General features: G+C 39.1%; 1 long non-coding RNA gene across 3 annotated transcripts; it reads left to right on the forward strand.

Annotated features, from left to right (window-relative positions):
- The first annotated feature begins 251 nt into the window (after positions 1-251).
- LOC114011407 (uncharacterized) lies at positions 252-21,211 on the forward strand. Of its 3 annotated transcripts, none has more exons than XR_003553280.2 (5): positions 252-335; positions 7,088-7,152; positions 8,377-8,574; positions 9,279-9,326; positions 14,363-21,211. It is a non-coding gene; the product is annotated as an uncharacterized LOC114011407 (long non-coding RNA). The 3 variants fall into 3 exon arrangements; XR_003553279.2 differs by lacking the exon at positions 8,377-8,574 and having other exon boundaries at positions 14,363-14,699; positions 15,154-21,211; XR_003553278.2 differs by lacking the exon at positions 8,377-8,574.
- The last annotated feature ends 5,012 nt before the right edge of the window (positions 21,212-26,223 follow it).

A 26,223-nucleotide genomic window follows, 5' to 3' on the forward strand; every position in this document is an offset into this window, starting at 1 on the left:
TCCAAACCACAGCACTGCACCAGCTACTAAGAAGAAAATTAACTCTGCCCCAGCTGAAACCAGGACAGCACTCAACAGCTTTTAGTTCAGTAAGGACCTCTCTGACTCTTTGTTTAACTGAAGCCAATAACCACTCTGTTGACCTAACAGGCAGATTGCAGGATAAAGCATTATGACATCTGTGGTGGGTCATTGCACAGAGACCAAACTTTGTTTACCCACTGTTTTAAATTAAAAGTAGTGCCACTGAAATTATCCCAACACCTATCCTCGCCTACAGAGAATGACCAGTGCTGGAACTTACCAGAAGTTAAAGAATCCATCCCATCCTACAGGTTTGTCTGAATTCTTTTAATCTCAGAAACTACAGTTATTATTGTTTCTTGATTATAAGTGGGAACCTGGGCATGCTACATTCAAATTCAGAGTAGAAATGTTAGACAAAAAAATAGTATAAAAGAAGGCCATTATACAGGGTCCATTTGAATGTTAAATCTAAATTTGACACCTCATCCTTCAGGTTACGTAGAACTCAACGCAGGGCACACAGGTTTTATATGAATACAAATATCCCTGGCTGAAAAGTACTGAAAAGTGCACCTCAAATTAAAAATTGACAGACACAGACCTTTCTATGTAGAATTGTTAAGAGCCTTTTAAAAGTATTTTAAATTCAAAATTTTCTTTCTACAATTTTATGTCTTTTTTATTATTATTACTTTGGAGAGAAACATAACATTATTAAGGCCCTCATGAGAAAATTCTGAAATATGGAAACAGGTTTTTAAAGATTTTCCAAAAGAAAGATTTAAAATTTTCTGTTTATTAAATAGTAGCATGAAGGAGTAGCATTTCTTTTTACCAAATTTACTGAAAAAATAACCGGTTTTTTGGTTTTTTGTTAATAAGTATAAAAAGTATGTCTAGCTTGATTTGATTTATGGACACTCATGAAGTATTTATAAAGTATTTACATCAGCAAATATATGCTTCAGTAATAAATATTCACCAAAATACTTTCATGGAATAAGAAACAGATCCGGGTGTTAGTTATCTGTATTGTTTTTAACTGAAATATATTAATTTATAGAACATCCAAGAGACACATCAGAATAATGTTTTTCAGCTAATTTTTTCAGTAAATGTTGCACACCTCGGAGTTTCAAACCATTGTTTGGAACTAAAGAGACTTTTTTTTTTCCCTTCTGTTCTCCCCTCTTCCGAAGAACACATGGAATTTGCCAATGATTCAAGAAATTTCAAAGATTCTTCTAACTTAATTGATTAATTTGCTTCGTGATTGAGTAATTGACATCATGACCAGAGAGAAGAAGTTGTCTTTTCTTCCTAATTTTTTTTTTTTTCCACTGGGAATCATTTTGTCTTCTGATTAAATTAGATGTTTTTAGAATTTCAGCTCCAAAGATTTAAAACCTGCAAAAACCATCTATCCTTCATTCACTCCCAAATACATGGTTATGACAGACGGTTTGTGGTTTAGCTGTTCTGAAGCTTGGAAGTGACTGGCAACTGCAGAATCCACTGCCTGTCATCACTCTGCTGTAGGTTATTAAACACTTATAACCTGAAAGTAAATTCTTTGCAAAGTCAAACTATCCATTGCAGTGAATGGAGCCTTGGAGTGAACAAGAATTACAGCACAAGACCCTAAAAATGGTGCATGCAATAAATGTGGATCTCACCCAGAATTATATCATTCCCAAGTGTAGCAGAAGCATCGCTGTTCTGACACTTGCCAAGTGAATGCAAAAAAAAAGAGGGAATGCAACTGATAAAAAGAATAATAAGTATGATTGTTTGGCCAAAAAGCCCAAACTATACAGCTTCAGTGACCATAACTTTATCTTCCTCTATCTGTCCTGTGTATGCAAAGTGGAACAGTTCTTATTTTACCTGGTTTACCCTTAGATAAGAATGATAACTACACAGAAAGATGCAGAAGCCAAAATTTTGCATAACTATACAACTTTAAAATGATTAAGAAACATTCGGATGATCACGGTAAATTTTTCAAGCTGAAGTGCGAAAAGTGACTGTGGGGAACTTTTACAAAATATCATAAATGATTAAACAATGTGTTTTTAAGAACCGGATTGAGTTCCTGTCAAAACATCTTGTTTGAAGTAAAGTAGAGCTCTTCGGTTTAGGTTCTTCTTTCTGATACATTTTCTATTCATTCCTAATGAATCCAACATGCTGAAGCATCACACCTCTCTAAATTCTACTGAATGACAGGACTTAAAAAACAGTTCTGCATATTCAGGACCTTAATGAAACAGTAAAGTTGAAATGGCATGCCAAAGAGGGTGGGTAAAGGAAGCTGTTCAGAAAGCTTCCTTGCTTCCGGAAAGGCAGCAAGAAGAAGACGAAGCTAAGGACAGTTGGAAAGTGAAGTAGTCAAATGTGAGCAGGCAAAGAGATAATGTGGCTGTGGATAATCAGCAGTACCACACACAATATCCCATCATGTAGGGTTAATCTTTTTTCTCCCTGAGGTTTGGTATATTGCAAATTTTGTTTTCATATTACTCTTTCTGGGTTACTAGGGATTGTCAGGGCCTTTGAGTTTGAGGGATTCTTCTGAGTGTTGCCTGTCACTTTCCTCATGATGTTGCAACTGTGCAGTGGCTCATAAAATTAGAGGGACTGTCAACTTTTCTAACACAGCTTAGAAGGAAGGCTCTACTCAGAAGACAAGTTAAAGTGTGTGGGGGTTTCTTTAATGGCTCTTTGAAACCAGTTAGACTAGTAAAATATATTGGGTAATAGCAACTGGGAGTGGGGGCAGGGGGAACATCGTTACCTAGGTGTCTGACATTGAGTAGAAGCAATGGTGATGGTGAAAGTGGAACCACATGTCAGGGTGAAGCCACCATCCAGGATCCTGACACTAAGACCAGTCAGAACGTCACATTTTCCTCAGGCTTGGCAGTGTGGTCGCTGGAGCAGTGGAAGGTCTCAGCTATCTGCAGCTGTGGATGTGCTCGCGTGTAAAGCCTCCTGACGCAGCTTATCCCTCTGTTAGCCCACGTGACAAACTGAGCTCAGTAGTGTTACATTGCCTGTGCTCCTTTCTGCCCCTTGATGTTATGAAAAAACATCTCACAACCTGTCTGGTTCTGCTACGAACACCTGGAAGGTGCTATCCAACTTAAAGAAATGGTTGCTGTCAGATACCCTTCCCAGAACTTCTCTCAGAAGTAACAAATGTTCCCCTCCATAAATGCATTTGGTTAAGGCAAAACAGCCCTTTTTATCGCACTAACCACCAAGTGCACATACTCTGTTGGGTCATTTATTTACCCCGTGTCTCATAGCACTAAGTTACTTGGGTGTTGGGGGGGAATGAGTTGTAGGAGAGCTTGGCTTTGCTCTTTTTCTGGAGCTCCTCAATCCCCAAAAGATGCTTTCAGAATGTTGTTTCTTTGTTTTCATCTCCCGTTTTTCTAAGTAAGGTGCTGATTTAATTTTTTTCAGTGCCTTTTTTGCTCTACTCCCATTCAGAATCTCTTTTCTTCTTTTCTTGTAGGTGCTTCCTCTTCCATCTCTCCTTTATGCCAGCCTCCACAAATCACTAATCAAATTTGGCTGACAGTCATCCATAACCCTTCTGTCAAACTTTCCTCCCTTTTGGTGGAGTTACCTCTAGCAAAACACTGCCACTTTTCTTCACATCCCCCTTTTAGCCTCTCCTTTGCTGTGATGCTTACAGGGAAGTTAGTGGTTAACGTGCTGACCTGTTTGCTACCCTAACCAGCATCGCTGCATTGCTTCCCTGTGGCACCCTGTTTTTCTTGACTGATGTTTTCTCTGGTGTTCCACAGAAACAATAGGGCTAGGGTAGGGCTGTTTTTGCACAGTGTGGTCTGGCCCATAATTTGAACTCCTATCTAGTGCTGTAATACAAATAATAAGGACATCAATAACAGTACTGGTGAAAGCTGGTAACACTTTCAAATTGTCTAAATTTTGTCTGATTTTTCAAGTTCAGAAAAATAAATGGGAGAAAGTATTTTTAACCAATTACAGATTTGCTTGCATTTCATGTTTTATTGAAATTGCAGAAATGCCTGAAAAATTTGCCTATTGCAAAGTTTGATCATCGCTTTAAGCTATCTGCCATTATGTTATGTCCTTTGTTCTCTGTTAAGACATGTGAACATTTCAAAAATATAGAATTGCTGTGGCCTCAACACAATTTCCTTTACTTGCCATATCCAATTTCTCTTCTCACCATCTCTTCTTTTCAGTGTTCAGGATCTTTCTTCAGGGTTAAGAATGGGAGCACTCAGCCTTTACTGGGCTTGTCGAAGTTGGGTGTTCTGTTACAATGCAGTCGGTAGGGTAAAATGAAAGGATGGTATGATTCAGGCAAAAGATAGACGAATCAATGTAGGCAAAAACACAATAGCAGCTATCTGTGATGGCTGTGACTTCAGCCATCAAATTTTTAGATGAAAAGCTCACAGTCATAGCTTACTCTCTGTGCAGTTCATGCGTAGCCATCAATCATGGTTGGTAGTCCAAGCATCTATAAAACACGACTGTGGCCACCTCAGAACCAGTAATTCAATGGGTCAGTTCCTACACAGCCACAGACTTCTCTGTTCCTGTTGTGCCCCTATCCCAGTTTTCCTCCTCTATGCTATCAAAGAGGTTTACTCACACTGTTGCTCACGTTTTGGATCTATAGAAAGGTACCCACGAAAGTAGTGATCTGTAAGGGGTTTATTGTCCATGCTTCTGGCAGGATCCTGTCACCTGCAGAATCAGTATCTGAATGAAGTCCACAGGTACTCATCACTCCAGGTTCTGTCCCTAGCTGTCTGAATTGACATGCTGCTACTGACACTTGTGTTAACCACGAAGAGTCAAAGGGCTGTCTTCAGTTCTGTCTTGCGTTTGGCTGAACACATTTTCAGAACCTGTTAAACGTTAGCAGTTAACAAGTGCACAAGCTAAGCTCTGTTTGCAGGTATCTCCACTCAGCTTAAGGGTAATGAATTTCCACTTAAGGATGTAGTTGTGGCTTGTATTAAAGTGGAAATTTACTGGAACAAAACATGAGGAAGCTGAAAGTGATCTTGCAAACAACATTGTTAATGATTCATAGGACATTTGTGTTAGATAGTTTTATGAAATAGTTGTTTAAAACAGTAATACAGCTGGCCTGACAAACAAGCATACCAGATTAAACCTCAACTACAGTCTAGTAAGACAGTGAGTCAGAAAACTTTGCATAATGTGAGATTTTTTCTGAAATTTCTAGTCATCTGCCTCCCTGGCTCATTACAGCATCCAAAACTTGCTTAAAGAAGCAATGACATAAAATTTCAGTAGTATTTTTAAGCTATAGAAATTTTCTCTGACAAATGGAAGACACTTTCTGAAATTTATTGGCAAATTGAAAAGTAAAATTTGCATCCTGCTGTGGAACACTAAATATTATTAGACGCTTGGAAAGAAAGAGAAAATGAAAATAATATGGATATAATAATGTGTCCTTAAGAGCTTAAGAAGTTCAGTATGTAACATTTTAGCAGTAAAAATAAATCACAAGATAGAGTCTGCACAGAGCATAGGGAGTGGTTTCTTCAGTGTCTGCAAGCTTCTGCATGTTGTAAACCTTGTTCTCATGGAACTTATAAAATTTGTAAGTCCACAGCTTGTAAATTATTTACCGTTGTCTGGCTGACCAGAGTGCCCTACAAACTCTGCTGGACAATAGCCCTCCTGGGACTAGGCACTCTTCAAATGCTGAGCATCAAAGGAACAGAGATCTTTGTCAAGCCAGCACACATGGCTATAACTATAATTAGCCAAAAAATGTTGTGAAAACCATTTCTGGCAACCTGACTGATCAACATGCAGCATTTATTTTTTTAAAAAATAAGCAAGTCCATGGCATTTCAGATCTAGACAAAACCCTTCAATTTTCCTGTTCCTTTCTAACATCAAAATTTGGGGGGTTCATTTTCTAGCTATATTTCATTTCATAAGTTTTTTAAAGTCCCCCTGCTGTACATTGTACAGTATTTCACACTGGTGCCTTACAGGTATCCAGTCAATTATAGATATTTAGGCACCCCTTGTAGTTAAAGCAGCAGCACCTCCAGGAACGTATTCATTCATCCCAGGAAAATGGGATAAGCTGCCTCTTTAGATATCCTCTCCATCAGCTGCAGAACAAGTCTTGGCAGCCAGTGTGCCCTAAGTGCCTATAGGTCTGAAGTTATACATCTATACGTCTGAAGTTATGTGAGATGAATTCAGTTCTTAATGTGATTCTACTGACTATTTTGGGAAATAAGCACTTGACATTAACCAAGTGAAACACTGGACTCTTTCTTAATTGACAGTTTTCAGAGATTTTGTTTCATCAGGTTATTACTTCACTGAGATTCTGAAACAAATCTTGAACTATGAACTGACTGTTAGGGATGGAAATTATATTTTTTTGTCAGCAGCAGACATAACAGGCAGAAGATGGGCTGTAGTGACCCTGAAGGTAAATGATGCAAACTACAAAAACACCACAGCAGAACCAAGCATAAAGGTACCTTCTCCTAAATCGTGGTGTCTTCTTCTAAATCCTAGTGTCTCTTCCACAGTCTTTCTCCTAAGTTTTTTTTCTCCTAAGAAGAAAATAAACACCAGTCCTTCCTTCCTTTCATACTAATTTAAGGACCTAACAGCTATATTAATTCAAAGTAGGCTTTCTGAATACAAGGGAGTGCAATATTATATCCATGAACTATTCCTTGAACCGTAACAGTTCTTCCAACCTAGAAGGTATCAATTCCTACTAAAAACTACCTACATATAATCCAGTTGCATCCACTGTGTTAAGTGTAAATGGGCCAGTGGTGAAGGGAAGCATTAGCTGCAAAACCCTGACAGTGCTTGAATTGTGAGTGAAGGTTATTTGGGATCACGTCTAGCAGCCCCTCACTGCTACTGAATGAAAAGCACCAGGTGCATGGGTACTTCAAGAGGTTCAGTTTACTGTGTTTTAATGCTAAATTGGTGTCCATTTCAGTAGTGATACCTGGGGTTATTTTACCAGGAATATTGTCAGCTGGGAGGAAGCAAAGATGGAAACCTGCATGAAAGGGTGCTAAAATGGAGCAGGTAAGTAACTCTTATTTGAGCATGTACTCAAAGTGTACCACATTACTTTCAAACACCAATTTTGCTTTAGCACAGTGAAGGTGCTGCATGCTAGGTCCCTCCTTTGTGGTCATACGCCCAACTGTCTGGTCAATACCAAGTCTGAGGGAGAGTTACATGCATCTGGGCATTTTAGGAGATTGTTTGGGACCAGCAAAACTGCAGCTGTGCCATCAGTCTTAGCTTCCTAGCTTTTGTGGGCTGGAGTTTTGCTGTACTGTGCGATTTGAACTGCTAAGCAGACTTAATTGTGCATTTGTAAAGGGTTGGGGCTTTGGTCGCTGATCAATTTGTTCAATTTCTTTTTTTCTTTTTTAACCAGAAAGGAATACTGTTCTTCACAACTAGCAATAATTAAGGCATCTAAAACATTCAGTAGGAAGACAGGCATTTTCTGATTTCTAGGTGGACCTGTCTTTTCCCTCTCTTAAGTCAGATTATGGTAAATAGTACTAGAGATTCTTGGCCTCAGTAAGTTTAATACCATGCTGTGGTTTGTATCATGGGATTTTCTCTGAGCACATGAAGTGCCTTTCATTTGGATAAAATTAGCTTGGAAGGAAAAGTCCAGGAGCATACCTAATGCATACCAGATAGAAATTCAGCCCATGGGACCAGGCTAGAGCTCATTGAAGCGAAGCCACTCTGAAATGTGTATAAAGTGGGCACTGGGTCCCGCATCAGGCAGGGTGTCTGTACCCGGGGGCAGCAGGGGTGGCCTGCATGGGAGGAGGCCATGAACTACCCCATATCCTGGCGTAGCCACTGAAGATATGTAGGCACTGCATCCAGCCTGCCCACTGTCCATTCCTAACCCAGGTACTGTGACCATTCCTGTCCACTGACTCCACAGGGAGAGAGGGTCTCGCTGCCCTGCAGAACAAGTGGGTCAGGGTCCATCTGTTTAGATGCCTCCAATCTAAAGGGAAAACCTCTAGCAATGCATCTACATAGAGTCCAGGATGGGAGTAGATCACTTCTCCATGTGGCACGTTCATCCTAAGGGTTTTGCTTATGGCCCAGAACCAGTGAACACAGCACATCTCCTCAAACCATCCCGCTACCGTGGCAGTGGTCTGTCTGGGAACACACCACATAAGCTTGCTGTAAGTGTTGTTTCCAGCTTGTTTCTTCTCGACATTTATCATCCAAACTTACGCTGTTTTATCGTGGCTTCTCCTGAAGGACACGTGGACTCTGGAGCAGCTGAAACAAATGCTGGAAAGCTGGAACAGAGTGGGCATGGCAGGGGCGCTTGGCTGAGCCCAGATGAGCCAAAACAACCAGCAAGGAAGGCAGTAGACCATCCAGGGAGTTTTGTTTTATATTGGAGTCTGTGCCTCAGGAAACCATTGCTGTGGGTCAGTTGTCACCCACTTGCATGTAAGTAGGAGGTATCAGGAAAATGCAAGCCTGTGGGCTGATTTTAGAACACATTAAATCAACGTTCTTGTGCAACAACCCCAAATTGTTGCAATACAGCATATGCAGCGCAAGCACAGCCTTCACAGGAGAGAATAGCTAGCAACCTCCTTGCTAGAGTAAACCCAGAACGTGGCTGGTAGATGGAAGGATTAACTAAAAGTGATGAGTAATGTTACCAAAGTCAATGTTTGCTAACTGAGAATAGAATATGTCATTGCATTACAGCATTGTGGACACTGTATGTCCAAACTCATACAGGCGTCTATTAACTGGTTAAATTCAGGTTACAGCTGCTACCTGTTTTTCACAGCAATGTAAAGTGATTGGTGGATAATTGTAAATTTGAAAGATTGCATTTCTTCCAGATTTGATCTGTCTGGTCATATTATGCAAGGATTGATTCTGATCTTTTACAGGTATTGGACCAATATAATGCTGCTGCTCTCAGTTAATACATGTAATTTTTTTGTGGAACTCATGAAGGAAAACCAGAATCATGGTTCCAAACCATATGATTTAAATTGATGTGGTTTTTTTCCTCTACTTTTACAACGTTTCCATATCAACGTAATTTTACTGAAGTCTGTAGAGCTCTATGGCAGAGTGGAGAATCACTATTAACAAAGAAACTCATTAGCAAAAATTATTTTTCCTGTTTACAGAATTAGAGTGTTGAAGACATAAAATTTTCAAAGAACAGTCCTTCAAAGGTGAGTGATCATATTCCAATTAATTATTTGAAGATAGGTAGTTAATAACTTAGTGGGAATTTAAAAATTTTAGTCCAGATGAGTGTAAACTTCAGGAGGTCCATAGTAAGTTTAACAAAGATTTTTCTAATATATATTTCATGAGAAGTGATGAATAGTAGCAAATACAACTTGAAGTCCTTGGGAGAAGAAATAATGACACAGCTGTAAAAATAGGAAATCAGCCCTCTGTTTAGCCCAGTTATATTTAATTGAAGACGCTTGAATATACATCAATGAGTGCCAAAGGGTCAAAAATAAAGCAGTTACATGAGGGTAAATCATATTTGTTAAATATCCTAAAAGCAAAGGAAATTCCTACATGAAAGGGAGCATTAAACCAGCCATAATAAAAGAATCAAATATGATCTATTCCAAACATGGGTAAGGGGGAGACCAATTTATCCCTACTACTCTAATTATAAACTAAAGTTAAGAACCATGGGCCATGGAATCAGGACTCCTGATGAAGACTGAGGAAATGGATTAACTTAGTATTAAGGAATATTTTCTGTCTTTTCAGAGTTAAAACGCAAGGAAAAATAAGTATTTAAAGCTGGTTGGTGCTACAATACTAAAAGTGAGCAGACTGAAAAAAAAGAATTATTTCGGCCACTCCACATGTTATCTATGGACCTGATGAACCAGATACCTGCAGCCATGAATATGACATACTACTATGTATGAGCATATTTAAGTCATCAATGGAATTGTCTCTAGTACTAAAATCCATATTGAAGATAAATGCAAGACTGGACCCTTGGGTCATAGCTTCAGAGAGATTTATGGGTGCATTTAACTTTATGTACATGAATAAACCCATTGATTTCTTTGAGACTGCCTACACGCGTACAATGAAACATGGTTTAAAATCTTTTCTGAATTATACCTTTAGATAATACTCTTCTGAATCTAGGCACCAGTTTGCAAAAGTGGCCTGATCCTCATCCAGATAAGTCCTTACTAATTTGACAGCAATTGGAGTAAGGTCTGGATTTCTGTAGGATTCTTGGCTCACTTTTGAGACCTGAACCAGTGAAGATACATATCACTTAGAGAGCAATACATGAAGTGGGTATACATTATCTTGTTGCGACGGAGGGAAGACACAGTCACTCAATATGAGTGATCAGCAGACTTCGTTTATTGTCCCTTACAGTCACCTTTTGTGCCTTGTTATAATCAGCTCATACATATTACAAAAGTTAAGCTCATTATGGGTTAGTTACCTAAATATCAAGTCCGCCCCTAGTTTCTCTTCTGTAGTTATCTGTTCCCACCTGCAACATTCTTTTCCCACCGCAGTCTTCCTGTTATTTTGTAACTTTTGCTTTACTTCAGGTAAGCTGAGAGCGATGTGCATTTTTGTCCAGCCAGCTGGACTATGTCTATGTGACCCTTTTCAGCTAGCCAGTTATCCACATTATCTGATCAAGCACCTTTAGGAATCTGGCATGTGCAATTGATGCTTGAGATACATGGTTGAGAAAACATAATCCCAACAAAAATGGCAGATCTGTGCCACAAGCATGAAGCAGGAGGTAGGGAGATGTTGGAGGAGGAGGACAGGCAGCAGGAGTCAACTGGTTTGTTTTTACCATGCTTAATGCTTCTTGATTTTCAGGCAGATCTGTAGTGAGGGAGGAGATCCCGCAAAACAGGCAGCCCACATAAAAGTGAAAGGGATACGTTTTAGGAGTGCATGCACTATTTGCTTTATTCCTCTATGGATTTTTATTGGAAAAGAAGGGAGGGAATGGTGGTAGAGTCAGTGCTCTGTTCCTCTATGGGACCAGTCAGCAGAAGGTAGCAGTCATTGTACGTAAAGATGAGCCTTTGATTTACGTATGAAGCACTGAGACAAACTGAGAAGAGAGCCACAGTGAATGCAGGTATAAAACCCGATCTCAGAACTCACAGGAGTGCATATAATGCTGTGTTCATATACTTCAGTGTGTGTCTGTGAGGAAAAGGAGATCTAGCACAGGGTTAAGAACAGACTTAGGCTTGCTCTGTTTTTCTTTAAAAAAGGGGAAGTCTCCAAACCTAAATCAGAAGCAGCATCTGAAGGATACCCAAACACTTATCCCAGAAGGATGACTACTGAAATTTAAACTTATTTCATCAAGCCCTACCTGCCTAGTAAAAAGCCCTGAATTACTGGTGTTGTTCTAATACTGTTTTTTGTTTTGGTTGGTGTTTGGGTGGGTTTTTGTTTGTTTTGTTGGGTTTTTTAGGCAATAAACATCATAGCTAATTGATAAATGAAAGTATTTTTTACCTGGAGTGTTAGCTAAACTGAGTAAGGTAAGTAACACTTCAATCTAGGAAACACTTATATTCCCTAGCGTGTGGCAGGGGCTGAAAATCTGAAAGATTTTTCTTGTTTCTAGTGATAACAAGAGGTCCTAAGGTATACCTACATGTAAACATTGATACACTGATTTAGGCTGATACAGGTTTTGGTGACACACAAAATATCCTCAGAGGAGTTCAAAATTTCAGTGTTGGTAGAGAACTTTATCTGACATCCTAAACTTAACTCTTTTCCAGATGAAGCCTGAAAACTTAAACTCATCACACATTGCAATGTATAAGTTGGTATCATAGGAAACCTTCAAGTAAAGCCATAAAAGCACGTACAAGTAGGTATGAGCACAGGAATATCAAAAGTTGTCTCAGTCCTTAATGCATTCTTCATGTGTTTATGGGTAGTTCATTATCACCTTAATACCCTGTTTCTCCTGATGATAAAGCTGCCTTGTGCATCTCCAGGAACACTGCTAGATTTGTTTCCTATCAAAACCAGGAGTAGAAATACTGACCACTGCCTGATGTATTTGTAGGACTAGCTGGCTTTTTTATTTCAAAGCCATTAGTGGTTCAAAAATTTAGACACTGGATAGTTTCAGTTAAGTCTAAATTGTTCTTATCTCAGCCATCATATTGATTCGCCAATGGCAGTCTTTACTTAAAGTGTGCAGTGTATATCAGCTTTGCTTTTATAGTGATCTCAGTATTTTAATTGCAGAAAACCTTGCAGGGACAGATAATGTTTTTATTAGACCAAGGGACAAAGCTGGAGAACAAAGAAAGCCTGGCCCTCACAAATTGTCATTACCACATTTCCAAAGGACTTTCCTGCCACCCATGCAATTTGACTCAGGGGTATTATTTCTCCAAAGTACTTTCCTGCAGAAAATGCTGAGCATATGGTCATGCCTTGTATTCAGAAGGTTTTGTCTTAAGTGCTTTTTCAAAAAAAAAAACAAAACCAACCCAAAACCTAACCAAACAAAAAAACCCACACCAGAAATATTGCTTAATACTACCATTGATTCTCTAATGCTCTTATATTGTACACAAGAAAGAAAATGCATTATAGAAAATCTGAAGGTAAAACTTACTTATCTAGTTAGATAAAACTGTTCTAGAGGAAAGAATATTCTCTTTCTCTGGACATTAAGAAGTCTAACAGATAGCATGCAGTAAGAATATACTGGTTCTAAATCTTTCTCCGTGAGATCTTGTGTAACCTGGCTGATGCCAATGGACCCCATGCTCTGCAGTGTGTAAATCAGTGCAGAACTTAGCCCACATTCTCCGAAAATGTGGTGGATTGATGATGTTGCTAAAGCCTCTTGCAAAAAAAGTATCTGTAAAAGTGAACAGAGGCAAAATTTAATCAATTGAACATTAACTGCATGGTCTTGGGTTCCATTCAATATTGGAATAACTAAAGTCAAAAAAGTAATGGGGAAAAAATCATCAATAATTAGCATCTGTCCTGCATTATAATTTGCATACAACAGCCTGTTGTTAAGGGATTATTTTTCAATTTGAAAAAATAATTGAATAACTAGATTACTTTTATTTGATCATTTTTGATTTTTAATACTAGTATTAAAAGAAAAAAACTTTTCTGTTTTTAATGCTAGTAACGGTTTTCCTTGCTAGCTCTTCACCCCCAAATGGAAAAATGATATTTTCATACGTTCTTGCTCCTATCTGTTGTACAATTTGCCAGAAGAACAGAGTAGGAAAACAGGAAAAACTTATGGGTTTTTTTAATTGGTACTTTAGTCAAAGCCACCTATTTCAATATGATATTATTTGCAAGACAAATCAAAAACATGGTGCAGGGCATGTAGATTTCTGTACTACTAAACAAAACAGCCTCAGACTGGTGCCCCAGACTGGGCTGACAGGCCACGTGCCATGGCTCTGTGTCCATGTGCCTGAACTTCCCTCCTCCCTGACACAGGCTGGCTGCATCCAAACTGCCTGCTGGATGCAAGTTTTGGGCTCTGACCTTCCCTGAACCACACCAGGGATAGCTGGCCTGAGCCAGGACTGTGCTGGGGAGTACGCTTCTCATTAAACACTCAGTGTAGACGTCTGTAGGTTAGTGTTTGAGTCTGTTTACTTACACAGATGCATAAATATGTATGTTGTAAATCAGGGTTTCAAGCATTTTTGGCACATAAAAATATAAAAACAAAACGGTCCTTTTAAAAATGTATCCTCAGGATTCAGACATCATACTGTTTATTTCAAAAAAGAAAGATTTTTTTTTTTTGATAGCAAAAAGGCCGATGTCTTAAATTGATGGTCATAGTGTACTATTAAACAGTGTTCAAACAAAAGTGCTGATGAATGACAAGAAGAAATGAAAGTGCTTTCTAATAAGAAACAACTGGGCTAAACCCAAACATTTCAAAGACAGATTAAACTGTGTGGTCCATCCTAAGGCTTCTGCTCTGGCACAGCCATAGTGCTTTAGAAAGAGCAACTGAAGATTTTTCCCTGCCAACATCTTTACGTTACAGCGAGTGAGTTCACTCACAGTTCATAGAGCATGTTTTGCACGTAGCAGGACACATCCACAGAGCAGCCCTGGTGTGGCAGAGCTGCCAGAAGGAGGTTTGAGGTGCTCTAAAGCTGCTGGTCGTGAGGGTCTTCAAGCAGAAAGTGGGACACGAGACAATTTCTTACAGCAAAATCCATTGTTACCTTGGACATGATGACCCATTCTGAAAGAAGTGCAGTCTCAACATCAGGTCAATCCTCTTCAAAGGTGCTACTGAAGAGGTAAGTAGCAGCCCAGAAAAAAGCCTCAAGGCAAGGCTGGTTCCACATTAGGACTGGCATTTAAAATCAGGTAGGGTAACATCTCCTACCTGAGGTGACACCTGTGACACGCCTTTTAACACTTCTCATGACTCCCATTCAGAAAGCTGCTTTGGAAGGACTTTTCTCCCTCTCTTTAGGCTAGCTGCAGAAGGAGCAAGCTTTCAACTTCTATCCAGCTTCATCCCACCAAAGGTAACAGAGGTGGGTAATGGAACAAATAATTACTGTACAATTCACACTATAAAAGTCAGGGTACCATTAATTTGACAGAAACTTTTGCAAATCCATCATGAACACTGTGATCAACTTTATAGGGGAGTATTGAATCCACATATAATGCAGCTACATAGATCTGTACGTAATCAGATTCTTAAAGGTTGCAGTTGGAGAATTGTGAATGTGCAGTGGTAGCGGTAACACACGAGCGTATTTTCCAAGGGAAGAGGATGGGAACCATTATAAATAAACTGCTGAGCTACGTTCATGCAGAAACACTAGTGTTTGCAGATGGATTTCACGTGGAAGGCGGACAGTTACAGTTTGAAGCCTCGCTGATGCAAGGAGATGTCAACTGAGGAACCAAGGCAGTTTCTAGCAGCTATGAAGTAATGTAAAACTAGAGATAATGCTGGTTTTCCTGTGCTTCCTTCATCAGGGCAAAACACACCCCACCCCACATTTTTTCACATCTGTGCTGCCTCCGCAACTCATCTCTTTGCTGCTTGTTCTCCCTTGGGTTAACAGCAAGAAGCAATAGAGGTGAATGGTCCATGGAGGAAGATGTGACATGGATGAGCAATCTGAACAGGAATCACAGCATTTTTCCTATACATATGCAAGTTACATATGAACTTACAAATATAAGGCTGTCAGTTGTCTTCTGTGTGGTACTGGATGCAAGGAAAGGAACCAGCTACCTCCGAACATTGGAGAGCTGGGTGCCTTGAAAGAAGAGGACAGGAGGCGGAGATGTGCACACTTACTACCCCTATTGCCTGTACATATGATTTCAGTCAAAAAAAAAAACCAAACCCGAACTGAAAGAATTTGGATTTGTAAGGTAAAAGGCCAAGTGAAACGGCTCTGACAGCAAATATGTGGGAAAAGGAGATTTGCCGTGTGAAAGAGGAAGTCTTTAATTCTTGACAAGGGGGAGGGGAACAAGAAATCTTGAGAGTTTTCAGTCCACAAGGATTAGCTTGTAACTATTTTATGGTCTGTCAGTTTCTCAGAACTGGAGTGTGTTTCCACAGCAGAGAAAGAAAAAAACAAATTGCTATTTGTAATACATCAATTATTGTGATAAATCAGTTATTTTTATTTTAGGATATGACTGTAAGTAAAATGATTTTTCATGTTGCAGGTATTTAATGTTATTGTGATTAAAATTATAATTAAGTTACATTTATTAACAGAATAAACCACTTTGAGTTTATTATGGCATTCCATTTGCCATGTTTAGGTGATTTAATTACCTTAAAAGAGTATTGAAGGAGAGCATTTGGGAGTTTTTTCCCAAGGTAACTTTGCAAATTATGATCTTAATTTTGTTTCTGCCATGTAGGTAAAGGAAAGAGCTTCTTCTTCATTACAATAACCTTGGATTTTTGCAGTCAAGTTTCCTAACACCTTTTCTCTTTGACTTGCGTGAACTTCCCTGGACTGATTTCCATATAATAACATTAGTAACGTAAAAACATTTGTAAATGTTTAAAGGGCTGAACCTAATCAATCGAACAAGCGAAAAATGTGAAGAAATAGAATACTTGGAAATTCACTAATTAATTGCAGTCAAAGTATCATGATAGAAATTACTATTACGTTCAGAGTATTTCCAAAAGGTTTGAGGAGCTTTAACACACCCGCATGCACACACACACACTATGCTCATCGCTGAGGCAAGGGAACAGCGATCTGTCCTTTTTCTCTGGTGTGAAAGCAGGAGAGGCGGGTGGGTACAGCAGTAAACACCTTTCTGACGTGCCATGGGAAGGCAGGTGATGCAGCAGTGGGAAACGTTTACCTTCTCCAGCTCCGTAAAGGAGGATGGGGCAGTCTATGTTGTCTGCACAATGTGAAGGTCTTAAGCCTGTCTCTCTCCGAAATGCAGCGCGGGAGGGGAAGGCTTTTGTTTCCTGCCTAGTGTACAGAAGCGAGGGAGGTCAGATTCTCCCACTTCCCAGCCTGCCAACCAGCCACAAAGCAGAGCCCCACGGGAAGCTGGTCTGACACATTGTGCTGTTAGCAGGATTGCGAGGCAGCCCATCTGCTGCCACTGTCCCGTTGGTGCTGTTGTACGGAAGAGCTGCCAGAGAAGGCACCTCGCTTCTGGGCTGTTTATTGAGTCCTTGGGAATAGGAAGCATAGTGTGTTCAGAGGGGCTGGAGTAGACTGTGGGAATGGGAAACCTGATGGATTTGGGGGCAGGGAGAATGTGAAGCTGCTGGATTTTCTGGGAAAGTGTGCATGAAATCAATGGGCTGTTGAGGGGGGGAAGAAGGAAGAATTTGTAATTCATATATTTGTTCTCTGATAGGGAAATATAATACTGGTGGGTTTGCTTTTGAGAGAAAAAAAATACTATTTGAGAAGAAGGTTACTTGCATGACTAGAAAATGATTGAGGGAACCCCGTTTAAAAGAACTGGATGCCTAAGTCTGAATTAATGAACTAGGAACTGCTGTTGAAACAATGCAAGGAATTTCCGAAGGAAAGACAGAAGGGACCTTGGAAAAGCAAGAAGGTAGGAAAAATTATCAATTTAATGATCAAGTTCAAAACAGATCAGAGATACTTTTGCTAGTTTATTTTCTCTCTGTGTGTGTTTATACAAATCTTTTTCCTCAGAAATAAATGTTTAAGTGGAAATACATGTAATTATGACCCTGTCAGTACTTTGGTTTGGAAGGAAAGGAGGACAGGATTTTGTTTACTTTCTGAAAAAGAAAACACACCAGAACTGAACGTTGACAAGCAGGCTATTGCTTCACTTTTCAGCTACGTGACCATAGAAAACATCTAGGCTGAGATCTCATAAGTTTTCATTGTGTTTTCCACAGTTTTTCCACAGTTTGCTTTTGACACCTGAGAATTCCCAATGCCTCTAAATGAAGAGAGGAAAGTAACAGAAATGTATAAATTATTTAAAATGTAAAACCTAAAAGCTCTGCCCAGCTCAAATTCTAATGTGTCTGTCCTTATGCATTATTATTACTGGTATTTAAATGGTAATGTCACTATAATGTCTTTGCTGTTGCTGCAGAGTGAATTAGGAGGGGGGATTTCACTGATGCCAGCTGCAATTAAGCATGAAATTTCAGTTTTCATTTTACCCATTGCCCCAGTGCTCGTACAACTTTTACCCAAACTCTCTCTGGCCAACAGGAACCTTTTTCTCGGTTTCATTTCACACCCAGATCCTCCAAAAGTTTCTTTTATAGCAAGACCATCTTTTTGGTCCCATTTATTTCTAGGAAGCCTGAACAAAGCAGTTTGGATTTTGTAGGAAGGCATGTGGTAGTGCACAGACAGCAGCAGGCTTTAGCTTGATTTCCTATGGAAATATGACTCATGTTAACAACTAGGCTTGATGTCTGTTACTGTCCTCTTTATTCATAACCTTGATAACCTTTTTCAATTTCAGCTAGACCTGACAGATTGCTTCAGTTTTCAGAGACACTAGAAAGCAAATTTCAATAAATTGGTAGTTGGGACAGAAGGTCCAAACCATTTTTTAGTGAGAGAAAAATTGGACAGAATCTTAAATGTAATACCAGAAACCAGAGTGGCAACAGAGCGGCAAGCCAATGTTAGTGCTCTAGTCAGGAAACAAATTTTGGCCAGAATTTGTTATTCAGAGGAGAGTTCAACCACAAAACCTGGAGCTCCAGGGCATCAGATTTCAGGCACTCTGCTGATCATGGAACAATTCATGTTCCTAGGAAAGAAGATGGCTTGTGACTGAAGTATTTCTTTGTAGATACAGACTTTTTCACATGCTTTCATTTGAAGAGAATGAAATCTTCTACTCTAAAAACTTAACAGAAATTGAAGAAAACTGTGTTCTTTCTCTGAATTTTGGAGACAACACGGGAAATCCCACTCACCCATTCACCTTTCTCTGAAGTCCATCTACTCATTCATTTGCTTGATGATCATACTTTTTTCTTTTTATTTATGAATGATAAATAAGAAGTTATTGATTCCTTTTCATAGGTGGCCAGAATGGAGTAATTTGTACCAGAGGTCATTTTACTGTCATCATTTATAATAAGAGATTAGAGACTGTATTAGTCATAATTGTGGAGTAGTGAAACTGCATCTAATCTTATATACGGCAACATTTTTTTCCCCTGTGTTTCTATCATTATAAACCTACGTACAATTCCTCTTCTGGATTGAAGCATCTCATCTTTTGAACTCAGAAAGTGCTCCTTTTTTTAATAAAAGAATTCAAAGAAATTCCCTGGTGTGAAGAAAAATATGAGGAAAGACAAGTGCTGTACTTTGCTAGAAACAGTCATGGGGACAAATACAAGGTGGGGAACAATTGAGTAGGTGGCAGATCTGCAAAAGGCAATTTGCATGTGAGTCAGCAGATTTATCCTGCTGCTAAAAAGGAATCCTCATACAGGCTATATAAATAGGGGGATGCTGTATAAGGTATGGAGAGTAATACCTCTTCACCATATGAATAAAGCCTCATCTGGGATACTGTGTCCAGCTAAGGGCGGATAACAGTTCGAGAAATGTCTGTACCAACTGGCAAGAATCCAGAGGTGAATGAACAACAAGAACTAATAGAGGTTCAGAAAACACAACTTGTGAGAAAAGACCGAAAGAGTTGGGTTTGTTTAGTCTAGGGGAGGGAAGAATGTGGAGAGACATGATAATAGCCACTATGAACAGGACAAGACATGATGTGTTTGAATTGCTTCAACAGAATAAGGTTGGGCATCAGCAAAAAAAGCTTTTTAATGGTAAGATAGTGAAGTGGTGGATTAGCTTGCTTCAGGAAGCTGTGGAGTCTTTCACTAGATATTTAAAGAACAATTTAGATAAACATTTGCCAGGTGAGTTATGAGACTGAAGTTTGCTTATATGTAACCCTGCCTGGGGTAGGAGAATGGACTGGATGGCCTCTTAAAGTTTATGGCAGCCTAGTTTTATCTCAATTACACTAAAGAGCAAGTGATTTTTTTACCATTGTTTAAAATCACAATTTTCAATCTTTTAAAATACATTTAAAGTGAATGCGGCCTAATCTGTTTCCTCACAGTATTCCCACTTATATGCACATCAGTGCATGCAAACTATTATTTTGACTGATTATTATCCTGACTATTCATTATTCTGAACATTTTATGTCCAGAAACAAGTGACTTCAAAGGTTATATTAGATTTAGACTTCTCCTTTCATAGTAACTTTAAACTGTGCAATATATATTTTTAAATATGTATACATTAGTATTTTAAAGATTGAACGATTCTGTTAATAACTGTCTTAGTAAGCTTTAAAGTCTGATACATTTTCACTCAAGATAGCAACTACTGGGGTATATATGTTCTAGCATGAAGAAAATGTAGTATTCTGTTACTGGTTTTCACTCTTTTTAGCTGTGCAAAATAGATACAGATAAAAGGTAGCTGAATTGGACTTTGGCTGAAATATCCTTTCCCTCATATCAGTTTTAAATTTACTGATGTTTAATTCTACTGCTTTCCCTCTGTCTTTGAATTGTACATCAAAATAAACAAAACTGCATGGTTTGCATTCCTTATGCCAGTCTTTTCTAGTGCATCCCTTCTCATTCACCTCGCTAAAATCCACAGACCTACTGTTTCCAGTCTGTCTTGCAGATGTCTCTTTCTCCCTGCAAGCATCACAACAGGGTGTTGCCTGGGTGCCTTCCAAGCAATAGTACGTCACATGCAGTGAGAGGAGGAGAGACAGCTGAGAACAGCATCTTTGGATCAGTAGCAGAATGGCAGATGGCTTTAATTTGATTTTCTTGACCATTTTACTTAAACAAGTACAAAGGCATTACATAGAAGAAGGTTATGTGGCATGTTCTGGTATCTTAAATGAGACAGCAACTACTAACAGTGATGGAAAAGTTTTGCAAGAGCCTTTCAGGAGGATGATACAGAATAACCTGCTTCAAACACTAGATTTCACCTTCGTTGCTAACAATCAGAAATTGAAATGAAAAACTTGAAGAACACAACTTAATAGTAGGAATGTTGTAACTAATATCCTGGGAAGAAAGAAAAGCAAGTGTAACAGTGAAATGTAGTACATTCTTAGTCCCGCAGGCATAGTTGGAAAAGAGAAACAAGCCACTGGAGAAATAAAAAATCATACAAGAAGTTCAGTTAAAGTGTGAAACTTGAAGCTAAATATAGATTTTTAAAGATCTTAAATTGTGGATATTTCTCTCAATACGCCACATTAATTTATTCCATTTGGACTGACAATTTAGTTGAATCAAGATGAAAAAGAGTTGTTAATTTTTTTGGAGGAGAGGGTTATTTTGCTATGCACGTGACACAGATCAGCAGGTGGGTGACAAGATTGTAATGAGCTATAAACCCAGTATCTGTATCAGGCCATTGTGTTTTAATATCTAATAGAGTAACAAATGTCTGTTTTCCAGATGCATATTTTAAAGATGTACTTCCCTGCAAAATCAACTCAGAAATACAACTAATTTAGTGAAAATTGTTCTGTCAGTGGATGTTCCTATCCTTTACCTTTTGAAAAGTGGTGCAAAATAGTTGTTTATTTTTTTAAGTAGCTTTTATTGCATTGGATAAAGTTTGTCTTATTTTACATGCACGAGTACAGGGATCATGGATTCTGTGGTTCTACTAATTACTGTGGTTGCGGAGGTATTCCAGTAAGTTTGGAAATTATTACTTCAACAAAGAATGTTTAGTTTGGTTGGTTTTCATAGAATCATATAATCATTTAAGTTGAAAAAGACCTTTGAGATCATCAAGTCCAATCATTAACCCAGGACTGCTAGGTCCATCACTAAACTATGTCCCTAGAGCACCATGTCTACGCATTTTTTAAACACCTCCAGAGACTGTGATTCCACTACCTCCCTGGGGAACCTATTCCAATGCTTGACCACCCTTTCAGTGAATAATTTTTTCCTAATACCCAATCTAAACCTCCCCTGGTGCAACTTGAGGCCATTTTATTTTATCCTATCACTTGTTATCTGGGAGAAAAAAAACCTACCCCAACCTGACTACAGTCTCCTTTCAGGGAGCTGTACCAAGCCATAAAGTCCCCCCTGAGCCTCCTCCTCTCCAGACTAAACACCCCCAGTTCCCTCAGCTGCACCTCATAAAACTTGTGCTCCAGACCCTTCACCAGCTTTGCTGCCCTTCTCTGGACACACTCCAGTACCTCAAGGTCTTTCATGTTGTGTGGGGCCCAAAACTGAACACAGGATTTGAGGTGCGGCCTCACCAGTGCCAAGTACAGGGGGAAGATCATTGCCCTGGTTAGCTGCCACACTATTTCTGACACAAGCCAGGATGCTGTTGGCCTTCTTGGCCACCTGGGCACACTCCTGGCTCATGACAAGTCAGCCATCAACCAGCACTCCCATCTCCTTTTCCACCAGACAGCTTTCCCACCACCCTTTCCCAGGGCTGTAGTGTTTCGTGGGGTTGTTGTGACCCAAGTGCAGGACCTGGCACTTCTCCTTGTCGAACCTCATACAACTGGCCTTGGCCCATCAGTCCAGCCTGTCCAGATCCCTCTGGAGAGCCTTCCTGCCCTCAAGCAGATCAATATTCCCACCCAACTTGGTCTTGTCTGCAAACTTACTGAGGGTGCACTCAACCCCCTTGTCCAGATCACTGAAGAAGTTATCAAACAGAACTGGCCCCGTTACTGAGCCCTGGGAATGCCACTTGTGACCAGCTGCCAACTGGATGTAATTCCGTTCACTACCACTCATGCAGCCTGGACATCCAGCCAGCTTTTTACTCAGCATAGAGTACACCCATCCATGCCATGAGTAGCCGGTTTCTCCAGAAGGATGCTGTGGGAGACAGAGTCAAAGGCTTTACTAAAGTCCAGGTAGACAACATCCACAGCCTTTCCCTCATCCACTAGGTGGGTCACCTTGTTGTAGAAGGAGATCAGGTTCATCAGGCAGGACCTGACTTTCATTAACCCATGATGGCTGGGCCTGATCCCCTGGCTGTCCTGCATGTGCCGTGTGAGGGCACTCAGGATGATCTGCTCCATAACCTTCCCTGGCACTGAGGTCAGACTGACAGGACTGTAGTTCCCCGGATCCTCCTTCCTGTCCTTCCTGTAGGTGTGCATCACCTTGGCTAACCTCCAGTCTTCTGGACCTCCCCAGTTAGCAGGACTGCTGGTAAATGATGGAGAGAGTTTTGCTAGTATATAAATAATTTAAAGTCTATTAATGAGGACAACACGATGGTTTTGTAGCCCAGAGGCCACAGCAGTCATCCAGGTAGCCAAAGGAGATAAAGCAAGGTTCTGAACCTTAGTGTCCCTTTATGGCACAGTTGTGCTGTCTGTCCCTCAATATGTATTGCCATGATGGCACTGACCTTTCGCATTTCTCCTAAGGGAGAAATTTTGTTCCAGTGCAATTTTTATTCCAGTGTGTTTTTTCTTCCAAAATCAGCAGGACAAAACAAATGCTGAAGCCTCTGAGATGTTAATTAAAATGGAAATTCTTGTCTTCCGGGCAGCTCTAGCTGGTGCCTGTTGCCAGTCTGGGGGAAGACGTTCATACAGCTTCAGGAAATTAACAGCAGGGAATAACCTTACATTGGAAAGATATCCAACTATATGGCATCTGTGTGTATGTAATTTGAAGAGTTCTGTGATGTACAGTTCTCCATAAGCCGTTTTCCACACTGGAAACAATGAGGACCCAAACTATTGGTTTGTGCTAACCAGTATTGACGTTGTTATGTTGTCTTAGGTTTTGGTCAACCTTGAAAAGAAATTTCATTGCCACTGTATGAAAAAAAAAAAAAAAAAGAGTAAACTACCATGTTGTTAATATTCTCCAGCTGGCTATTAGTTTGCTACATGGAACTGCAAAGTGACATCTAAGATGTGATTTATTATTACAAATCAAGAGCAGGCCCATTATGCCAGCCCTATAAGATTCTTGTTGCTTGCAACAGCCAAGTACTGTGGAAACTGCTTAAACAAATAAATGTTAGGATAAGGATTTGGAATAAGCTCCTCCATTTTCTTAAAAAATAATGCAAAATATCATTAGGCCAAGATGTCCCAACCACTTCATCTGTTTGTTGCTAAATCGGTATCCTTCCCTGGAATCTTCACTGCAGATCTACCAAGGAATAAATGAAAAACTGCTGTTTTCCACTTAACATATAGTAAGCAGCCTTTAAAAACTACTCTTCTCATCTGTTACATTCCAACCACATTCAGCTGTTTTTATCAGATCTGTGTGGTAGGAAAACATCAGGGGGTAGCGGGGTGGTGGTGTAACACTGAAATATGAGGATATGCAAGCACTGCTTTGAATCCAATATAAACCTTCACATGAACTTGTACCAAATTTAAATATCAAATTCATGAAAGCATACCTGTACACACCCTTCCTGAATTCGATTCTAAATTCCTGTTACTATAATCCTGTTTACTGTAGCAAATCTTCCTTCTTCAGAGAAAATAATAGCATAATAAAACCCCAGCTTTTTGCCATCCTGTACTATTCCCTTCAGTCTTTCCAAACAGTGTGAATGGAACAAGAAAGAAAATGCATAGACGACATATAAATTAAAAGAGTATATTATAATAATTATCATCAATGAACACGCAAATACTCACAGGCATAATTTTACACAAACTGAAAGGGAGACTGAAGTATTAGACTGATTATTTCAGAATTTAAGTTTTAAAAGCAATACTTGTTTTATGTAGATTCAAGTCAAGTAAGAGACATGCTATTTGGTCTATTGTCGTGTGACATTGAAGCCCACATGCAACGTTATCAGACTAAGTTACTAATTCTCTTTTCAGTGTTCAATACTTTTATTAGATCTGCCTAGGTTTACTTTAATATTATTACACACACACACATTTACTTTATCCCATTTTTCAGTTACAGCTTTTGTGCTTTTCTTGCTGCAATCCCAGGCTTCCCAAGCAATGAGATTCCCAGCCAATGTGCTACTTATCACATTATCTTTGTTCATGTTTCTTATTCCTAGTTGTAAGAAAAAAGGTGCTTCCTATGACAATAATGGCTCCAGAGCTCCTAACTTCATGCATAAAGCATGAAATGTTCTAATCTGTGAAGGAGTCTTTAACTTGCTCAAAGACATTCTATTTATAATGAAGTTAACACAATCCGATTTCCCGTAGGTTTATATTTTAAGCTTGATCCTTGGTGCAGATTTTCTTGTAGCTAGAAAAGTTTTAACTCATTCTCCATCCTCCCCCTGAGTAAAGAACTAATAGGGTCTCTTTCTGCTGACCAACAGATCATTTTCACAAAATGTTTCAGGATTTTGCATTTTTGAGATTTCTGGTCCTCTGAAAAATATGGTTGAGATTTAATCTTGGGTTTGAAAGTTTTTTGTTTAGAGGGGAAGCAGAAAGGTCAGGAAAGAAAGAAAGAAAGAAAGAAAGAAAGAAAGAAAGAAAGAAAGAAAGAAAGAAAGAAAGAAAGAAAGAAAGAAAGAAAGAAAGAAAGAAAGAAAGAAAGAAAGAAAGAAAGAAAGAAAAAGAAAAGAAAGAAAGAAAGAAAATAAGGAAGAAAGAAAGAAGGAAGAAAGAAAGAAAGGAAGAAAGAAAGGAAGAAAGGAAGAAAGAAAGAAAATAAGGAAGAAAAAAAATAAGGAAGAAAGAAAGAAAGGAAGAAAGGAAGAAAGAAGGAAGGAAAAGAAAGAAAGAAAGAAAGAAAGAAAGAAAGAAAGAAAGAAAGAAAGAAAGAAAGAAAGAAAGAAAGAAAGAAAGAAAGAAAGAAAGAAAGGAAGGAAGAAGGAAGGAAGAAAGAAAGGAAGAAAGAAAGAAAGAAAGAAAGAAAGAAAGAAAGAAAGAAAGAAAGAAAGAAAGAAGAAGAAAGGAAGGAAGAAAGAAAGAAAGAAAGAAAGAAAGAAAGGAAGAAAGAAAGAAAGGAAGAAAGAAAGAAAGGAAGAAAGAAAGAAAGAAAGGAAGGAAGAAAGGAAGAAAGGAAGAAAGAAAGGAAGAAAGGAAGAAGAAGAAAGAAAGAAAGAAAGAAAGAAAGAAAGAAAGAAAGAAAGAAAGAAGAAAGAAAGAAAAGAAAGAAAGAAAGAAAGAAAGAAAGAAAGAAAGAAAGAAGAAAGGAAAAAAAGTGGTCTTACCGTTATAAAGACCAAGGCAAAGAAGTCATGAAGTGCCTCAGCCTTTTTGTGATTCTATGTCACTGTTTCCCTACACATCCAATAAAGGGTGGAGATTCTCCTTAGCCCTCTTTTTATTATTATTATATGTATAGAAACATATTTTTTTGTTGTCTTTTATGGCAGTAGCCGCACTAAGTTCTAGTTTGGCTTTGACCCTTTGCATTTTCTCTCTGCATAACCTCACAACATCCTTGTAGACCTCCTGAGTAGTCTGCCCCTTCTTCCAAAGGTTATAAACTCTCCTTTTTACCCTGAGTTCCAGCCAAAGCTCTCTGTTCATCCAGGTTGGTCTTCCCTGTGAGCTTGTCTTTTGGAA

This window comes from Falco peregrinus, chromosome 6, assembly GCF_023634155.1.
Source record: "Falco peregrinus isolate bFalPer1 chromosome 6, bFalPer1.pri, whole genome shotgun sequence".
NCBI classification, from domain to species: Eukaryota; Metazoa; Chordata; class Aves; order Falconiformes; family Falconidae; genus Falco; species Falco peregrinus.